The sequence below is a fragment of the Entelurus aequoreus genome, linkage group LG27 (assembly GCF_033978785.1).
Source record: "Entelurus aequoreus isolate RoL-2023_Sb linkage group LG27, RoL_Eaeq_v1.1, whole genome shotgun sequence".
Taxonomy (NCBI): domain Eukaryota; kingdom Metazoa; phylum Chordata; class Actinopteri; order Syngnathiformes; family Syngnathidae; genus Entelurus; species Entelurus aequoreus.
The window spans coordinates 23,720,341-23,738,223 of NC_084757.1; the positions used below are offsets into that span (position 1 = coordinate 23,720,341).

Below are 17,883 nucleotides of genomic sequence, written 5' to 3' on the forward strand. Positions count from 1 at the left end.
TTTACATTATTTACAATCAGGGGTGTGGGGGGTGGGGGGGTGTAGGATATGGACAGCAAGTAGTGGACATAGAGAGAGAGAGAGAGAGAGAGAGAGAGAGAGAGAGAGAGAGAGAGAGAGAGAGAGAGAGAGAGAGAGAGAGAGAGAGAGAGAGAGAGAGAGAGAGAGAGAGAGAGAGAGAGAGAGAGAGAGAGGCAAAAAGGCAAATTATAAGTGTCAGGTTATAGGGAACGCTGTTTTTTTTCAGGAGGTTAAAATGCAAGGATCTTCCAATGTGTTTACACTGGTCAAAGCATTCAATAGAACAGGAGAACTGAAGCGTTTTTAGGAATTTGCTGCAAAAAGTTTTGTCTTCCAAGTTTCGAACAGACATATTTGGCCTTAGGCCGCATCATAAATAGCCCTGCTGTTCAGGAAGAAGTTTAACAAGACCCTTTTCAAACACACACACAAAAAAAGATTTCTATCAGTATCAAATGCTGCCATGCAAACCCCAAAAGAACATTTTGAAAATTAAGACTACGTTTCCTGCAATTGTTTTTTTTATTCCGTTTTTTACCTTCTACACTTTTTTTTACCGCCGTAGAGTGTGTGCTTTTTATGTCAAATAAAATGTAATAAAATGTTTGTTTATCACAGTTAATGCAAAAATCCTTACATTTATTGGTACAATATATTTTTGGCCAATTTTGACCAGTATTTTAGGTCAAAGCATAACAATTGTGTAAATGTATATAATAAGTGCTTTAAGTACATTATGCTTGTGTAAGGAACTTTTTGGAAAGTTTCATTTTGTTAGCACGGATGTGGTGCACCGCGCTATTACTGTGAAAGGGAGGAAGTGTGCTGTGCTGTTCTCAGCTTGACAAGTAAAGGCAACTTGAGGCTGTAAAAAAAAAAAAAAGCGAGCCTCTGAAGTTGCGACTGCTGTTTGTACTTTGATGTTACATCCATGATGCCTTTCACAACAGCACAAGCAGATGATATGTGTTTTGGGTTTATGGATTGTTCTTGCTAGTCACTGTTTAGTTTAAGGCGTGTTTTGGGGATGAATGAGCGGTCCCAGACACGTTATTTACCCAAACAAATATTCCTTCTCCTTGCAATGACAGCATTTAACTTAAATTTATGTAAATTTCCCTGATATACTGCGTTTATCAGCGGACTCCGTTGTATTGGACAACTATGTGACTTCGCCCGCGGTTACATGAATACGGAAATCATATGCTTTACTTTTTTTGTTGAGTTTAGAGATCAAAGATTATTAATTAGGCATACTGTCTGTGTCACAAACAAAGTAGCAACCATGGTGAAATCCCTAACTTCTAGTAAACGTGGTCTTTTTTTACATTCATCCATCCATCCATTTTCTACCGCTTGTCCCTTCAGTCACTCTTTAACCCATTTCACTGCATGTACGTTCCGCAGCCCATTAATCGTAAAACGATTATTGTATTTTCAGGATCGTGAGAAGCCATAATCGAAATCAAATTTCGATTAATTGTTCAGCCCTATATTATTATTAATATAATTATTCATTATTATTATCGAGCAACCTCTTTTGGCCGTCTTTTTTACATTTATATGTCTATGTAGTGTACCACAGAATTGTTACATTTTTTTGTAGATATTTACTAACATTGTAATGTACTGAAAACATTTTAAAACATGCATGCAAACAACTGAGAATACGTTTCCCATTTGCAATGATGGGCAAGCTACCTGGAAATGTAGTAAGCTAAGATACAAGTTACTGTCGATTAAATGTAGCTAAGCTACAGGGGAAGCTATCCTCTGTGAATTGTAGCAAGCTACACGGCAAAAGTAGCTGGCTACATTTAACAGCATTTCTATCTATGGGCCCACATGTATAATATCAATGTTAATGTACCTGAGAGTGTACGAATGGACTCAATAAGAGTCCATTACGATCAACTATCTGTGCATTTAGCTGGGAACACCCTAAAACTACGTCTCGGGGTCCCCACACCCGATGTATGTATTTAATTAGTTTGCCTTTTCTTTGGGCCGCCCCTACAATGTTATTCATTTTTGGTACCTACAGTAAAAAAAAACAGCATCTATCTATATCTTGACAAAAAAACAATGACTTGTGTGTTTGGGAACAGTTGGTAATGGTTATGCGCAGTAAAACTTTTCATTAACTCAACTCACCTTAATGAGTGTTCCTAAATTTGTGTTGGAGATCTTAGATGAAGAGAGCGGTTATGATTTTGGTTTACAGAGTAAACAACTAAAAACTAAGGTTTTGGGCAATGTTTTCTCTAAACGTATAGATTTGTCTAAATATGGCCAAGGACACACATTATTGTGGGTTTCCTGGACGTCATCTTCATCAATAAAGGAAAAATGTCATATGCGGGAGAGAATCCCTCCACCATTTCAAGTATGTTTTTTTTTTTTGGAGTCGTCAGCTTTAAGCGTCCCTCTGTCTCTGACTCCCTCATCGTCATATGACATCGATGGCCTTATCTTGACTCTGATTGGCCAGTCCTTAATGTTTCACCCTAACCTTAGCCAACTGTGACTCATTATACAAACACCAACCAATCATAATGGATTCTCTCCGCATGTTTGGATGTTTATTAATCTAGGTCATTGTATTTTCTCCGTATTTGTTTTGGCCTGGATTTGCAGTCTCTTTGTAGTTTGTAGCTTTCATGTAGGCTACCTAGCTACATGGGTGTAAAAGTAGCTAAGCTACAGGAAAAGCTACTCGTTAAAAAAATAGATAAGATCCCACCAAGCTACTGGAAAATGTAGTTAAGCCACGTAGCTTAGCTACATGTAGTTTGTTACTGCCCATCCCTGCCCATTTGGCAACTATGCTGTAGCCACAGGCTCTCGGGTAATATACTTCCGGTATCGTGACCTCTGTTTACGATCTGTCACGTCAAAATTATACCTTCTCGCTGGCTACTAATAAATACCCTAAGAGTGTTCGGATTGTAATCATCCAAACATGATTAGCAGCAAAGTGGATAGCTGTCAACGTTGGGGCTCGGAGAGTGAACGGAGGCCTTTAGACAAAAGTAACACTGATATAATATCTGCGGCTGAGGCCAGCAATTAGCACATTTTGTTTGCATCGTATTTTCAATAATATTTCATAAAAAAATGCGGAATTGATATGTTGACTTGAAAATGAATGCTAAAAAACGCTAATTTAGTAGATGGTACTTCCTTGAGGTCTACATAATATGTAATGGTGGTTTTTTGGTCAAAATGTTGCATGAATTATGTTTTACAGACCGTTTTCAAGCCACGTTCTGACAGTCTCCTCATGATGCGCCATTTTGTGGGCGGTCTTATATAAATGGCTCCACCTCAACAACGTCTTATCCCCAACATCTTTGTTGTCGTTTTTAGCGCTTCCCTAACGAGTCTCGGCGGATGAATGTGCATGAACGAGCCAGTCTGGCCCACAACAAGAGTATAGAGGAAAAGAAGGACCTTTTGACTACAATGGCGGCCCCGCGCAAAGCACTTTGGGGACATTTATACCATATGTGAATAATCCGGTGAGGTCATCGGTGCAAAAAACATCACAGATTTAGCAAATTCCAAACGGCTTGTTTGGGAGGAAATATGAAGGAGGCAAGATTGTTTTATAAATATCTATGTCATGCTTCCATGGTTTGATTTCAAATTTTTGGGACTTACGAAAAGTCCAAATACACAAAAAGAGGTACCAATAGGTAAGAAAAGTTGGTTTTGCATAATGAGGCCCCTTTAAAAGGGGAACTGCACTTTTTTGGGGGGAGAAATATTTTGTTCACAATCATTATTTGGGACGGCGTGGCGAAGTTGGTAGAGTGGCCGTGCCAGCAATCGGAGGGTTGCTGGTTACTGGGGTTCAATCCCCACCTTCTACCATCCTAGTCACGTCCGTTGTGTCCTTGGGCAAGACACTTCACCCTTGCTCCTGATGGGTGCTGGTAGCGCCTTGCATGGCAGCTCCCTCCATCAGTGTGTGAATGTGTGTGTGAATGGGTGAATGTGGAAATACTGTCAAAGCGCTTTGAGTACCTTGAAGGTAGAAAAGCGCTATACAAGTATAACCCATTTATCATTTATTTATCATTATGAAAGACCTGACGATGGATGCATTTTTTTAAAATGCAGTCTAACATGAAAATACAGGTAAATAAAAGTCTGCTTACAGTTGAGCCAATGTGAGCTCCTCTATTTCGCCCATGAAATCCAATAAATAACCATTCAAAAACAGCCAACAATACTCCATTTACATTTTGTTATTTGAATATTAACCAAGTATTAGTGATATTGTTATTATAAGCGCTAACGCAGACAAACTATTTATAGCGGCGCCGTGATCACTTCTTTGTCTTCCTATGTTGGCATCGAGTGGTCTGCTGCTTTCTCACTTCCATGCTCCCTGTAAGCTTATTCTAGATCATAAATCATGCATCTCACCTGGATATGAGACGTCTGAGTAGGTAATCCAACAAGTTGGTACAATTTGACAGCCATTTAGGACCCGAAACTGGCGAGAACGACACGGAAAGACACTTGCTCCCCCCACTCCCACCCTGTTTCTTCACGAGTATTATGAAACATTCTTCACCTAAATGGGAATATATGAACATCAGCAGTTGTCATTCTAATGACAGCAGAACTTGTACAGTAAGTAATGTTTTATGTTTGCTGGCTCTCATGAAGTCTGCTGCGAGTAATAATCAGTGATGAAGAAAAAAAAGTTGTGATGCGTTTTGGAAACTAATGCGCCTCATATGCTTAAAATGATCAAAATATGTAAATAATAAATGTTGTTATGAATGTGCCTGTTACTACATTACATATATACTTACATCATGTATATAAAACCTTAATGGAGGTGTTTGGATGTTTGTGTAAGGGCTTTATAGGCGGATGTGCGCGGCTCCCATAGGCTCAATTGTAAGCAGACTTTTGATTCCATTTATTTAATATTTAGAATGCAAAAAAACCCCAAACATCCATTGTCATGTCTCTCATAATGATTGTGAACGATAGGCAAAATTCCCAAAAAAGTGCAGTTCCCCTTTAAAACTCAAGAAAGGGATACCATTTTGGCACATTTCAATTCAAGTATTGCTACAAACAAACTGACTTTCCGCACATAATAAAAAACATAAATCTGATGGTTGGCTATGAATTGGAGTTGAGTAATATGTGAATGATTACGTTGTGTTTCCGATACATACAAACTAACCTAATGAGATGTTTTTTTTCCCTTATATGATGACATTATCTATTGTAGTGTTGCTCCATTTGCTAATCAATGCAGAACACAGCCTTAATAAGGATGTCCGCTATCATGGTGATCACTGTGTCCTACAAAAGCAGTATGATTGTGCAAGTAGGACAAAAGTGGGAGCAAATCACATTTTCCAAATACTTTCAGCGACAGAAGCGGCGAAGTGGGTTCAATCCAGTTTGTCGACCATTTGCAATCATTTTAGCAAACAGTGACAGTAAGGACTGTGCATGCACAAACACACGCACACACCGCAAAGAGGAAGTCAAATAGTTTGTTCCTCCTCCATGTGTCTGCGAGTTGACAAGTTAATCAAAAGGAGGATAAAAAGCTCATGCCAGGACAGGCCAAACAAAGACAACAGAGATAGAGATATGAACTGAAGCAGTCGTTCTGTCCTCTGTCAGCCCTGTAATTCTTTTTTTGCTCATTTTAGCTTGATTCAGCTTCTTTGTCTTCGAGGTCCAACAAAAGTCACAAGCGAAACGAGAGACTACGGCTTAGTTCTGAATCCGGTAAACGCTCACCCCTCTTGTTGGCTGTAAAGTGCATTTGAAAACTAAACAAAAAGGGATTCTATTCATGTCATGCGATGCAGTGTAAATCCTGCCCTAACATTCCTGACAGACTAACTGCGGCTGGCTCTGCAAACAGCGGCTGACTTACCAGAAAACACCTCTCGTGGCTAATAGGCTTACTAAATGCAATGCATGATTAATACATCTATGATGGCGTTTAGCGGCAAATGCTGGGAAATTCTGAAGCAACTAGCTTACTAAACAATTGTTGAACAAGACTTAAAAGCCATTCCATTTTTTTCCAGTTTGTCTCAAGTGATTATAAATTACCAAAGGTATAATCATCAGTACATATGCACTAATGCATATTATGTAGCGACTAAATACTTACTGAAAAATGTGTCTATTTTATTTACAACAGTAATATGATTCCCTAGAACCTGCTAATGAGCACTAAAGAAAATTGTCCCATCATTAACGTCATTAAGGAAGCACTGCCTTCTTAATAGACATGACATTACCCCTCACGTGCTCTAAGCTAGAAAACTACTTCACAGCGCTACGGACGACAGCTCTGCAGAAAAAAACCCAAAAAAAATTCCCTCCCAAAAAATATTAAAGGCTTTGCTACACATCTTAAAATAGTCAGCTATCGACGAGGGGGAAGTAAGTTTGATCGTTTTGTCTCTCTTCAGCAAATAGGCTAACATAGCACAATGTTGCATGATTCAGAATGAAATTTTTTCCATTCAAAACGATTCTCGCAATATATTATTTGGCATTAAGGAGGTGCGATATGGCCTAAAATCTATATTGCGATATATGTTGTGATATCGATATAGGTTATCATATATTTGTATGTAAATGATAATAGAACTATTTCAAAACGTGTTACAAAGGCTCCGAATTTCACTGCTGACATATGCGGTAAATATAGCGTCATTATCATCATTATTAAGCTACTTGCTAATTTAATGTTAATATCTGCTTATTTTCTCTTATAACATGGTTATTTCCATACTTCTGTTCAAATGTAATAATCACTTATTCTTCTGTTTGGATACTTCTAGATACTACTATTAGTTTTGGGCGATACTACAAATGTGTGTATCAATCCAATACCAAGAAGTAGTCATAGTATATTACTACTTATAGCTATTCCTCGTCCAGGGATGATACTTGTAAGAAACATAGTTTATCTATTGGAGCCGGTCTATTCTGCCTATAAAGCCCTTAAAAAAACATCTCCATGAGGTTTAATATGCATAATGTAAGTATATATGTAATGTAGTAACGAGCACATTTATAATATTTAATATTTACATATTTTGATCAATTTAAGCAATCATTTCAAAAAACGTATCACAACGTTCACTTTTTTTTTTTTTTTTAACTACATCACAGATTACTCCTGACTGCCGGATTACATCCTCGTCCTTCTACTATCCAGGTGAGAGGCATTATTTATGATCTAGAATAAAGTTTGACGGGGAAGGAAACGAAGAAGCAGCTCATCACTGGTTTGAATGTAACTTAGATATTGGGTTTCACTATGTAAAAGCGCTTTGAGTCACTAGAGAAAAGCGCTATATAAATATAATTCACTTCACTTCACATCAGTCAATCATGTCAACATTGGCACACAAGCTTGTGATCACGGCGCCGCTATAAATAGTTTGTCTGTGTTTGCGCTTATAATAACAATATCACTAATACTTGGTTAATATTCAAGTGACAAAATGTAAATGGAGTATTGTTGGCGCTTTTTGGATGTTTTTTTTATTGGGTTTTATGGGCGAAATAGGACCTCCCATTGGCCCCGCTCTAAGCAGACTTTTATTTACCATATTTTAAGGCGCACTTAAAACCCTTTTTTTTCCTCAAAACTCGACAGTGCGCCTTATAACCTGGTGCGCCTAATGTACGGAATAATTCTGGTTTTGCTTAAAGACCTCAAAGCAATTTTATTTGGTACATGGTGTAATGATAAGTGTGACCATTAGATGGCAGTCAAACATAAGAGATACTTGTAGACTGCAATATGATGGCAATATGACTCAAGTAAACAACACCAACAATGTATACGTTCCATTGAAAATATAGACCATTATACACAGCGCTCAAAAATCTATCAAAATGCTTTAGTACGACTCTGGTAAGCTATGACGCCACACCGCTTGATGGATTGTCTGTGCATTAAACATACAAGTATTATTATGGTGTGTGTATAAGGTAAGACATTATCTGGCGTTTTGTTCGCAATATTGTGCAAAAGCAACTTTTCTTACCTTCTGGTACCTGCTAATCTGTATTTGGGATATGCATGAATCCTGAAAAATTGCGCAAGTCCGCATTTGTAGTCCGTGCTGACACCGTAGTCAATAAGCTTCTTCTTTTTCTCTATCTTCTTGTTATGGGACCTTCATCCTGCGCTGTTGCCATTTCTAATATAAATTAGTGTAAAGTTCTTACTTATATCTGTCAGTAAACTCGCCATGAAAGCGCTAAAACATACCGGTGTAGTGAGTTTACATTATTCACCCAAAGAACTTTAGTTATTAGAGAGTTCCGGTCTGACTTTTTTTCACGGGACACATTTCCAGCCTTGTTGTTGTTTCCAGATGAGAAGATACTGCTCCGTTATTCATTTAAGTAAAGTCTGAATGTCATTAAAACAGTTAGCTCCATCTTTTGACACTTCTTCCACTCCCGACCTTGCACGCTACACTGCTGCAACAAAGATGATGGGGAGAAGACGCTGCCGAAGGTGAGCCACGTAAATAAGACCACCCACAAAACGGCGCATCCGGAAGCGACTGTCAGAAAGCGGCTTGAAGATGGTCTGTAAAACAATCTATGCAACATTTTGACCAAAGAACCACCATTACATGTTATGTAGACAAAGGGAAGTGATTTCAATTTATAAAAAATAATATGACTCCTTTAATGCGCTCCATAATCCGGTGCGAAAATAGACCATTCATCGGCAGTGCGCCTTATAATCGCGCCTATGGTCCGGAAAATACGGTACCTTTATTTACGAGTTAGAATGCATTGGAAAAAAAAATACATCAGTCGTCATGTCTTTCATAATGATTGTGAACAATAGGCAAAATTCCCAAAAAAGGGCAATTCCTCTTTAATATAGAAAACGTCACTAAAAGTCTCTAGGCAATTGAATACTTCTCAACAAAGCACATTGTACAATAAGCAGCAACAATATTGAGAATATAGCAAAACGAAATAATATAAAAATATATGTTAACCCTAAATATTAATAACACAGATTTGTTCTAAAATGTATGTATACATTTTTTGAGCCTTTATAAGGAAAATTATACCGTAGCAAATTATGTAAATTATATGATGATGTCATGGTGACCACAGCCCTAACCACGCCACCAGGTATCTTGGCAATCTAGAGGAACCCCTGTAGCTAATAGTTCTGTTTTGGTTAGAACCAAAGCTAGAACTAATGTTTAGAGACCAATAGCATTAATGTCGTATTTTAGAACCGTCTGTATTTCTTTATTTAACGTACGTGAATAATGCATGTTTTGGGCATTTCTCCATCGATTCATGAATTGCCCACTTTCTAATAGTGATGCTGGCATACAGTTACATCTGGGGAGCAGATGCTAGTGCAGTGTTGTGTGTGTACGTGGTAGGGTATGGGGTGCATGCACACGCGCAGGGCAGCCCACTGAATTATGGATGAATAATAGTTAAGTTAAAGTTAAAGTACCAATGATTGTCACACACACACTAGGTGTGGTGAAATTTGTCCTCTGCATTTGACCCATCCCCTTGGGGAGCAGTGGGCAGCAGCGGCGCCGCGCCCGGGAATCATTTTTGGTGATTTAACCCCCAATTCCAACCCTTGATGCTGAGTGCCAAGCAGGGAGGTAATGGGTCCCATTTTTATAGTCTTTGGTATGACTCGGCTGGGATGACAGCAATAATAGGACTTCAAATGAGTCCACAAAGTCAAAATACAAGACGTGTCAGTTAATGAATTTGATTGTGTCCGCGCACACGATAAAAAGAGCACACAAGGTGTTGTAAACACGCGACCACGTACAAAAATAAATAAAATGTTGTGTAAATCAGATGTTAAAGGCCTACTGAAATGCGATTTTCTTATTTAAACGGGGATAGCAGGTCCATTCTATGTGTCATACTTGATCATTTCGCGATATTGCCATATTTTTGCTGAAAGGATTTAGTAGAGAACATCGACGATAAAGTTCGCAACTTTTGGTCGCTGATAAAAAAGCCTTGCCTGTACCGGAAGTAACAGACGATATGCGCGTGACGTCACCGGTTGTGGAGCTCCTCACATCTGCACATTGTTTACAATCATGGCCACCAGCAGCGAGAGCGATTCGGACCGAGAAAGCGACAATTTCCCCATTAATTTGAGTGAGGATGAAATATTCGTGGATGAGGAAAGTGAGAGTGAAGGACTAGAGGGCAGTGGAAGCGATTCAGAAAGGGAAAATGCTGTGAGAGGCGCGTGGGACCTGATATTCAACTGGGAATGACTAAAACAGTAAATAAACACAAGACATATATATACTCTATTAGCCACAACACAACCAGGCTTATATTTAATATGCCACAAATTAATCCCGCATAACAAACACCTCCCCCCTCCCGTCCATATAACCCGCCAATACAAATCAAACACCCGCACAACACACTCAATCCCACAGCCCAAAGTACTGTTTACCTCCCCAAAGTTCATACAGCACATATATTTCCCCAAAGTCCCCAAAGTTACGTACGTGACATGCACATAGCGGCATGCACGTACGGGCAAGCGATCAAATGTTTGGAAGCCGCAGCTGCGTACGTACTCACAGTACCGCGTCTGCGTATCCAACTCAAAGTCCTCCTGGTAAGAGTCTCTGTTGTCCCAGTTCTCCACAGGCCAATGGTAAAGCTTGACTGTAATCTTTAGGGAATGTAAACAATGAAACATCGGCTGTGTTTGTGTTGCTGCAGCCGGCCGAAATACACCGCTTCCCACCTACAGCTTTCTTCTTTGCTGTCTCCATTGTTCATTGAACAAATTTCAAAAGATTCACCAACACAGATGTCCAGAATACTGTGGAATTTTGCGATGCAAACAGACAACTTAATAGCTGGCCACAATGCTGTCCCAAAATGTCCTCTACAATCCGTGACGTCACGCGTAGGCGTCATCATACCGTGACGTTTTCAGCAGGATATTTCGCGCAAAATTTAAAATTGCACTTTAGTAATCTAACCCGGCCGTATTGGCATGTGTTGCAATGTTAATATTTCATCATTGATATATAAACTATCAGACTGCGTGGTCGGTAGTAGTGGGTTTCAGTAGGCCTTTAAGTTATTTAGTTTGTCTATTAAAAGGACAAGTATAGACCTGCATCAAATTACTTATTTTGTGATCAAGCTCTATATAGGAAATACATTAAAATGACATTAACTTCACACCCTTATACAATGATTGGGGTATATATCATGACTCGTACATTTTAGGCATTTTTACATACTCAGGGAAGTAAAATAGCACTTCTTGGAAACACTGTTGCAAACAGACAAACACAGTTCATTAGCATTAAAGCTAAGACACACAAAAGAGTAGGGCCTACTAAATCAAACTGTCTAAATTCCAGCATCAAGGCTACATTTTGGACAACACACTTCCAATTCACTACTGTGAGAGCTCTTTTCGCAACTCACTTTATATAGTGTACTAAAAGTATGGACCTTGCAGTAAAACTAGGACCGAGAGGTTTACTTGTACACACACGTGATGTATTTTCTCAGCGGACTGATTTACACTTGTCCTGAACTCTGCACACTTGCACCAAGAACCTATCCAGGAGCACCAGACCTTTCATGGAGCAGCACTTTTAGCACATCCTGTCCACTCCACTGCACCCGACGGCAACATAGTGCTACCATCAGCCTGTTCATTTGAATAGGCTGCTGACATGTCACTATTCTGTGGGACCCAATCCCAGAATGTTCCACTGAGCTAACCTTAGGGACACAGTACAGGTCGGGATTGTGGGTCAACGATAAGGCTGCAGAAACCGTAGTTGCCGGATTACAAACGAGTGACTATTTGTGATAACATGACCTCGGGCAATATCAGACTGACAGTTTTCTGTAACTTGACTTTTTGCTGCAATAGTAAACAACTTAACGACTCACGTGCAACACTCAGCCGGTTGTAAATTAGCTCAGTGGTACAGTGGGGGTTATATTGCTGCTCCATGTCCCAATTGTAAAAAAGTCCTGAATACAGACGGTTATCAGAATCATCTCCAAAATGTAATGAATTGTTTGTTCCTTATACCTGATTGGCCATTTCCTGAAAGGGCGATGGAATATACATCCGTAGCTTTTTGAGGTATTCATAGTGGAATAAAATAAACTGAATAAACACTCATGTCTGTTTCCACCATCTTTGTGAGGACGCTGGCACACACACACACACACACACACACACACACACACACACACACACACACACACACACACACACACACACACACACACACACACACACACACACACACACACACACACACACACACACACACACACACACACACACACACACACACACACACACACACACACCAGTGTTTCCTACACATACATTTATTTGTGGCGCCCCGCAACGAAAGAATGAAGGCCGCCACAAATAGATTTTTCTGCTTTTTTTTTTTTTTTTTTGTCCTGTCCAGCTTCTCAGGCAAATCATATAGTTGATGTAGATGCCCATATCGGCTGTTCAGATTTACTTTACAAAAGAGAAGTGTAGGATCAAGATTTTTGGAGCTCTTTGTTCAGTGGATCAGATGTTTGATGAAGCTCTGTGACTATCTACCACCACTACTGTTTTCTGTTTATTTGTTACTGACTGTGGCAGGACACCTCTGCCTCTGTTTCACTTTATGTTGCTGGTAAATAATATGGTTGTAGTAGTAGGCTAAAGTTAAATTATTTAGTATGTACTAATTAAAGGGGCAGAGCTTTAAGAGACATTTTAGCTTTTATATTTTTATAAGATATATTTTTTGTAAGAACCACAATTAATAAATATATTTCAGTGAATAACTTATTGTTCAAAACTCTATATAAATATGTACATAAAGTGTTGTAAATATATTGTAAAATGGATGGATGGATGGATGGATGGACGTTTAAAACAAAACTGTTATTAATTAGTAAGTATACATTTTTTTAGCCTTTTTAGAGAAAATCATATCATTGTGGTAAATTATGCAAATTACTCGATGATGTCATGGTGAACACGCCCATAGCCACGCCCCCACCGCCACAGGTATCTTGGCAGTTTATGGGAAACACTACACACACACACACACAGACACACACACACACACACACACACAGACACACACACACACACACACACACACACACACACACACACACACACACACACACACACACACACACACACACACACACACACACACACACACACACACACACACACACACACACACACACACACACACACACATTTCCGCTTCTCTCTCTCTCTAAGGTAACGTAAAAGGAATGATTTGGATTAGACCCAAATTCTAACTAGATGTTCATTATCTTATTTCCTGGAAGACTCATGAAAATGTAGTCAATTATTTGAGTTATTCTGCTCACTAACTAACAAAATAAATGCATAAATGACAGACAAACCAACAGCAACAATTAAATTTATTTGGTATAATAGAACCATTTCAAAATGTGTTAAAGGCTTCTAATTTGGCTGCTGATGTATGGCAGTAACACTTTGTGTCATTTCCAGTTGTGTTATTTTTCTCAAAACTACTTTTAATCTACTTGCCAATTTACTGTTAATAACTGGTTACTTTCAATTTACACTTTTATTAAAATGTTATAAGCACTTCTTTTGTTCGGATACTCTACATTAGTTTTGGTTGATACTACAAGTTGTTATCGATCCAAAATCCAATTTTTGATCACAATAATAAGACAAAAACATAGGGCGGCGGTGTAAAAATAGCAATTAAATATTCAAATTAGTTCTTACTATTGGCTCTGATTTGAATTATTTGGTTTTTGCCCTTAAAGTCCTCCAAAAACGACAAAATATTTTTTTGAATAAAAAAAGTATCAATCTAACCACTGTAATATCGACCAAATAATGTTATAATTGGTATCGTTACTATCTGTATCGATCCGTTCATCTTTGATTACATTCAAGAGCTCGAGCATGCGGTTAGCTTATCCACCTACAGTGTGTAGTGTAGCATGTTTAGCTAGCTATTCCTCGTCCTCCAGGGATGATACTTGTAAGAAACTTTGTTTTTTTGTTGCCATGGAGGCGAGAAGTGCTGGCTTAGAAGTGGCTTTGCGCCGCTAGGTAGAAAGCTACAGTACATTTAGGGCGCGTTCGTTGGTTTGTCGCTGTCCAATTTGCAGACAAAGCTAGAATGTATCCTCAACATGCATTATCACAATAGTATTAAAAACTATCATTAGCCATATTATATCGTATCATATTAAATCAATGATATCGTATATCGCACAAATCTGATGGTAGTTCCCTTTATCTGTGCAAAATGTCGTCAATTGTTTGGCCTTCCGCCGTGTTATGTAATGGCAAAATAAAGGACAAACACGTCTAAATTTGACACCTTTCTTAATGCAGTTCGCTCACTTTCAGTTCGGCTTAACAGTTTATTTTCGGCAGTATACTAGCGGTAAACACAATAATTACAATACATTTTTTATACAATTCACTAATCTTTTGTTAGTTTTATATTGTTGTTTTATGAGTTATTCATGAATTGCATATCGTTTCATTCTAGTGTTTTGAGTTGAGGTGTTTATTTGTTAAGAAATAAATAAAACGACAACTAGAGACTAATTTCAGATGATTTAAAGGGTAACTGCACTTTTTTTTGGGAATTTAGCATATCCTTCACAATTATTATGAAAGACATGACGATGGATTCTAAATATTAAATAAATGCGATAGAAAGTCCACTTACAATGGTCCCTATGGGAGCCGCTCTATTCCGTCTATAAAGCCCTTAAAAAACACCACTAACACCACCATTAATGTTTTTTTATACATGATGTAAGTATATGTAATGTAGTAACGACCACATTTATAACAACATTCAAAATGTACGTAGTTCGATCGTTTTAAGCATATGCGGCGCATTCATTTCAAAAACACATCACGTTTGTTTTTTCTTTATCACTGATTATTACTCACTGCAGACTTCATTAAAACAAACACAAACACATTAAAACACCACTTACTGTGCAAAGTCTGCTGTCATTAGGATGCCAACAGCTAGGATGTTCATATATTCCCATTTAGGTGAAGAATGACTCATAATCCTTACAAAGAAATGGGGTGGGGGGCTGGGAACCAAGAGTCTTTTTGTGTCATCCTTGCCAGTTCCGAGTCCTAAATGATTGTCAAAGTGTACCAACTTGTCGAATTACATCCTCAGCCATCTATTTCTAGGTGAGATGCATGATTTATGATTTAGAATAAGCTTCCAAGGAGCAGGGAACGGAGGAAACAGCAGACCACTTGATGAAGTAAACATAGGGACACATGGTAGTGGTCACGGCGCTGCTATAAATAGTTTGTCTGTGTTAGCGCTTATAATAATAATATCACTATGACTTGGTTAAAGGCCTACTGAAACCCACTACTACCGACCACGCAGTCTGATAGTTTATACATCAATGATGAAATCTTAACATTGCAACACATGCCAATACGGCCGGGTTAGATTACTAAAGTGCAATTTTAAATTTTGCGCGAAATATCCTGCTGAAAACGTCTCGGTATGATGACGCCTGCGCGGGACGTCACGGATTGTAGAGGACATTTTGGGACAGCATTGTGGCCAGCTATTAAGTCGTCTGTTTTCATCGCAAAATTCCACAGTATTCTGGACATCTGTGTTGGTGAATCTTTTGCAATTTGTTCAATGAACAACGGAGACAGCAAAGAAGAAAGCTGTAGGTGGGAAGCGGTGTATTTCTGCCAGCTGCAGCAACACAAACACAGCCGATGTTTCATTGTTTACATTCCCGAAAGATGACAGCCAAGTTTTACCATTGGCCTGTGGAGAACTGGGACAACAGAGACTCTTACCAGGAGGACTTTGAGATGGATACGCAGACGCGGTACCGTGAGTACGTACGCAGCTGCGGCTTCCAATCATTTGATCGCTTGCCCGTACGTGCGTGCCGCTATGTGCATGTCACGTACGTAACTTTGGGGACTTTGGGGAAATATGTGTGCTGTATGAACTTTGGGGAGGTGAACGGTACTTTGGGCTGTGGGATTGAGTGTGTTGTGCGGGTGTTTGATTTGTATTGGCGGGTTATATTTGGACGGGAGGGGGGAGGTGTTTGTTATGCGGGATTACTTTGTGGCATATTAAATATAAACCTGGTTGTGTTGTGGCTAATAGAGTATATATATGTCTTGTGTTTATTTACTGTTTTAGTCATTTCCAGCTGAATATCAGGTCCCACCCGCCTCTCACAGCATCTTCCCTATCTGAATCGCATCCACTGCCCTCTAGTCCTTCACTCTCACTTTCCTCATCCACGAATCTTTCATCCTCGCTCAAATTAATGGGGAAATCGTCACTTTCTCGGTCCGAATCGCTCTCGCTGCTGGTGGCCATGATTGTAAACAATGTGCAGATCTGAGGAGCTCCACAACCTGTGACGTCATATCGTCTGCTACTTCCGGTACAGGCAAAGCTTTTTTATCAGCGACCAAAAGTTGCGAACTTTATCGTCGATGTTCTCTACTAAATCCTTTCAGCAAAAATATGGCAATATCGCGAAATGATCAAGTATGACACATAGAATGGACCTGCTATCCCCGTTTAAATAAGAAAATCGCATTTCAGTAGGCCTTTAATATTCAAGTCACAAAATGTAAATGGAGTATTGTTGGCGGTTATTTATTGGGTTTTTATGGGCAAAATAGAGGACCTACCATTGGTTCCGTTGTAAGCAGACTTTTATTTACAAGTTAGAATGCATTAAAAAGAAAATACACCTGTTGTCATGTCTTTCATAATGATTGTGAACGATAGGCAAAATTCCAAATAAAGTGCAATTCCCCTTTAACGCGTCATTACATTGCAAATGTAACCATCACTGAGCAGTTTGGGGCATTTACAATAAAAATAAAAATAAAACCTCGTCCAGATTCACCTTTTCGCACTTATTAGCCTTTTTCAGAGAGACACTGGCATACACTGTCTTGGCCAAAGTCCATCCCTATTACTAATCTAATCTATTCTTTCCATGCTAATTAGAGATACGGAATCTCTGAATACATGGAGTCTAAGCATTGATTGTTTCATTATTACTTTCGTCATGACTGACAGCTCATCACTAAAGACTAACCAAGTGTTTGCACAAACCGGTCCACGTAACGCTTACAAGTCAGAAAGTGTGACGTAAATTATGCAACAACGGATTACTTTATGTGGGTCAGGGAGTCCTACTGCCCTGTGCTGTGACACCACAGGTGACGAGATCGACTGATCACAAAGTGGCCATACAAGACCGAGACGCACCGTGACATTTCGAGTCATATTTGGCCCCAGCGGGTATATGATTCTCTCAGTCGAAGCGTCCCATGATGGTATAGGATTCTCTCAGTCGAAGCGTCCCATGATCTACTGAAACTGGAGAGTCTGCATTCCTTAAATAACCATCACAGTGGTACGGGCGAACCAGCTTCAAGCTGCAAAATCTCTCACTCTGTGTCTCCAGAAATGGGGAACCGGGGGTAATATGGACTAATTAGAATATACAGGAAAAGTCCAGATTTACAACAAAACAAAAATGCCGGGTGTAGCCAATGACACCCGTGCATGAAGACACATTTTGTATGTCATGCATTGCATGCAGATCTTTGCCAAGGCCAAACAATTCCCATACGGACAAGCAGTTGAGGACACGTACCCACATCTTGCATATTTGTTCCATTTGTCATTAAGATGTAAGTTAATGTTAGTCACTGCAAAATGCCCAAAAAAG

At 39.2% G+C, this 17,883-nt stretch overlaps 1 protein-coding gene across 2 annotated transcripts in view; it reads right to left on the bottom strand.

The window, feature by feature from the left end:
* ell (elongation factor RNA polymerase II) overlaps positions 1–17,883 on the bottom strand; it is a 99,391-nt gene that overhangs the window by 58,910 nt on the left and 22,598 nt on the right. The gene's annotated exons all lie outside the window — the stretch shown is intronic.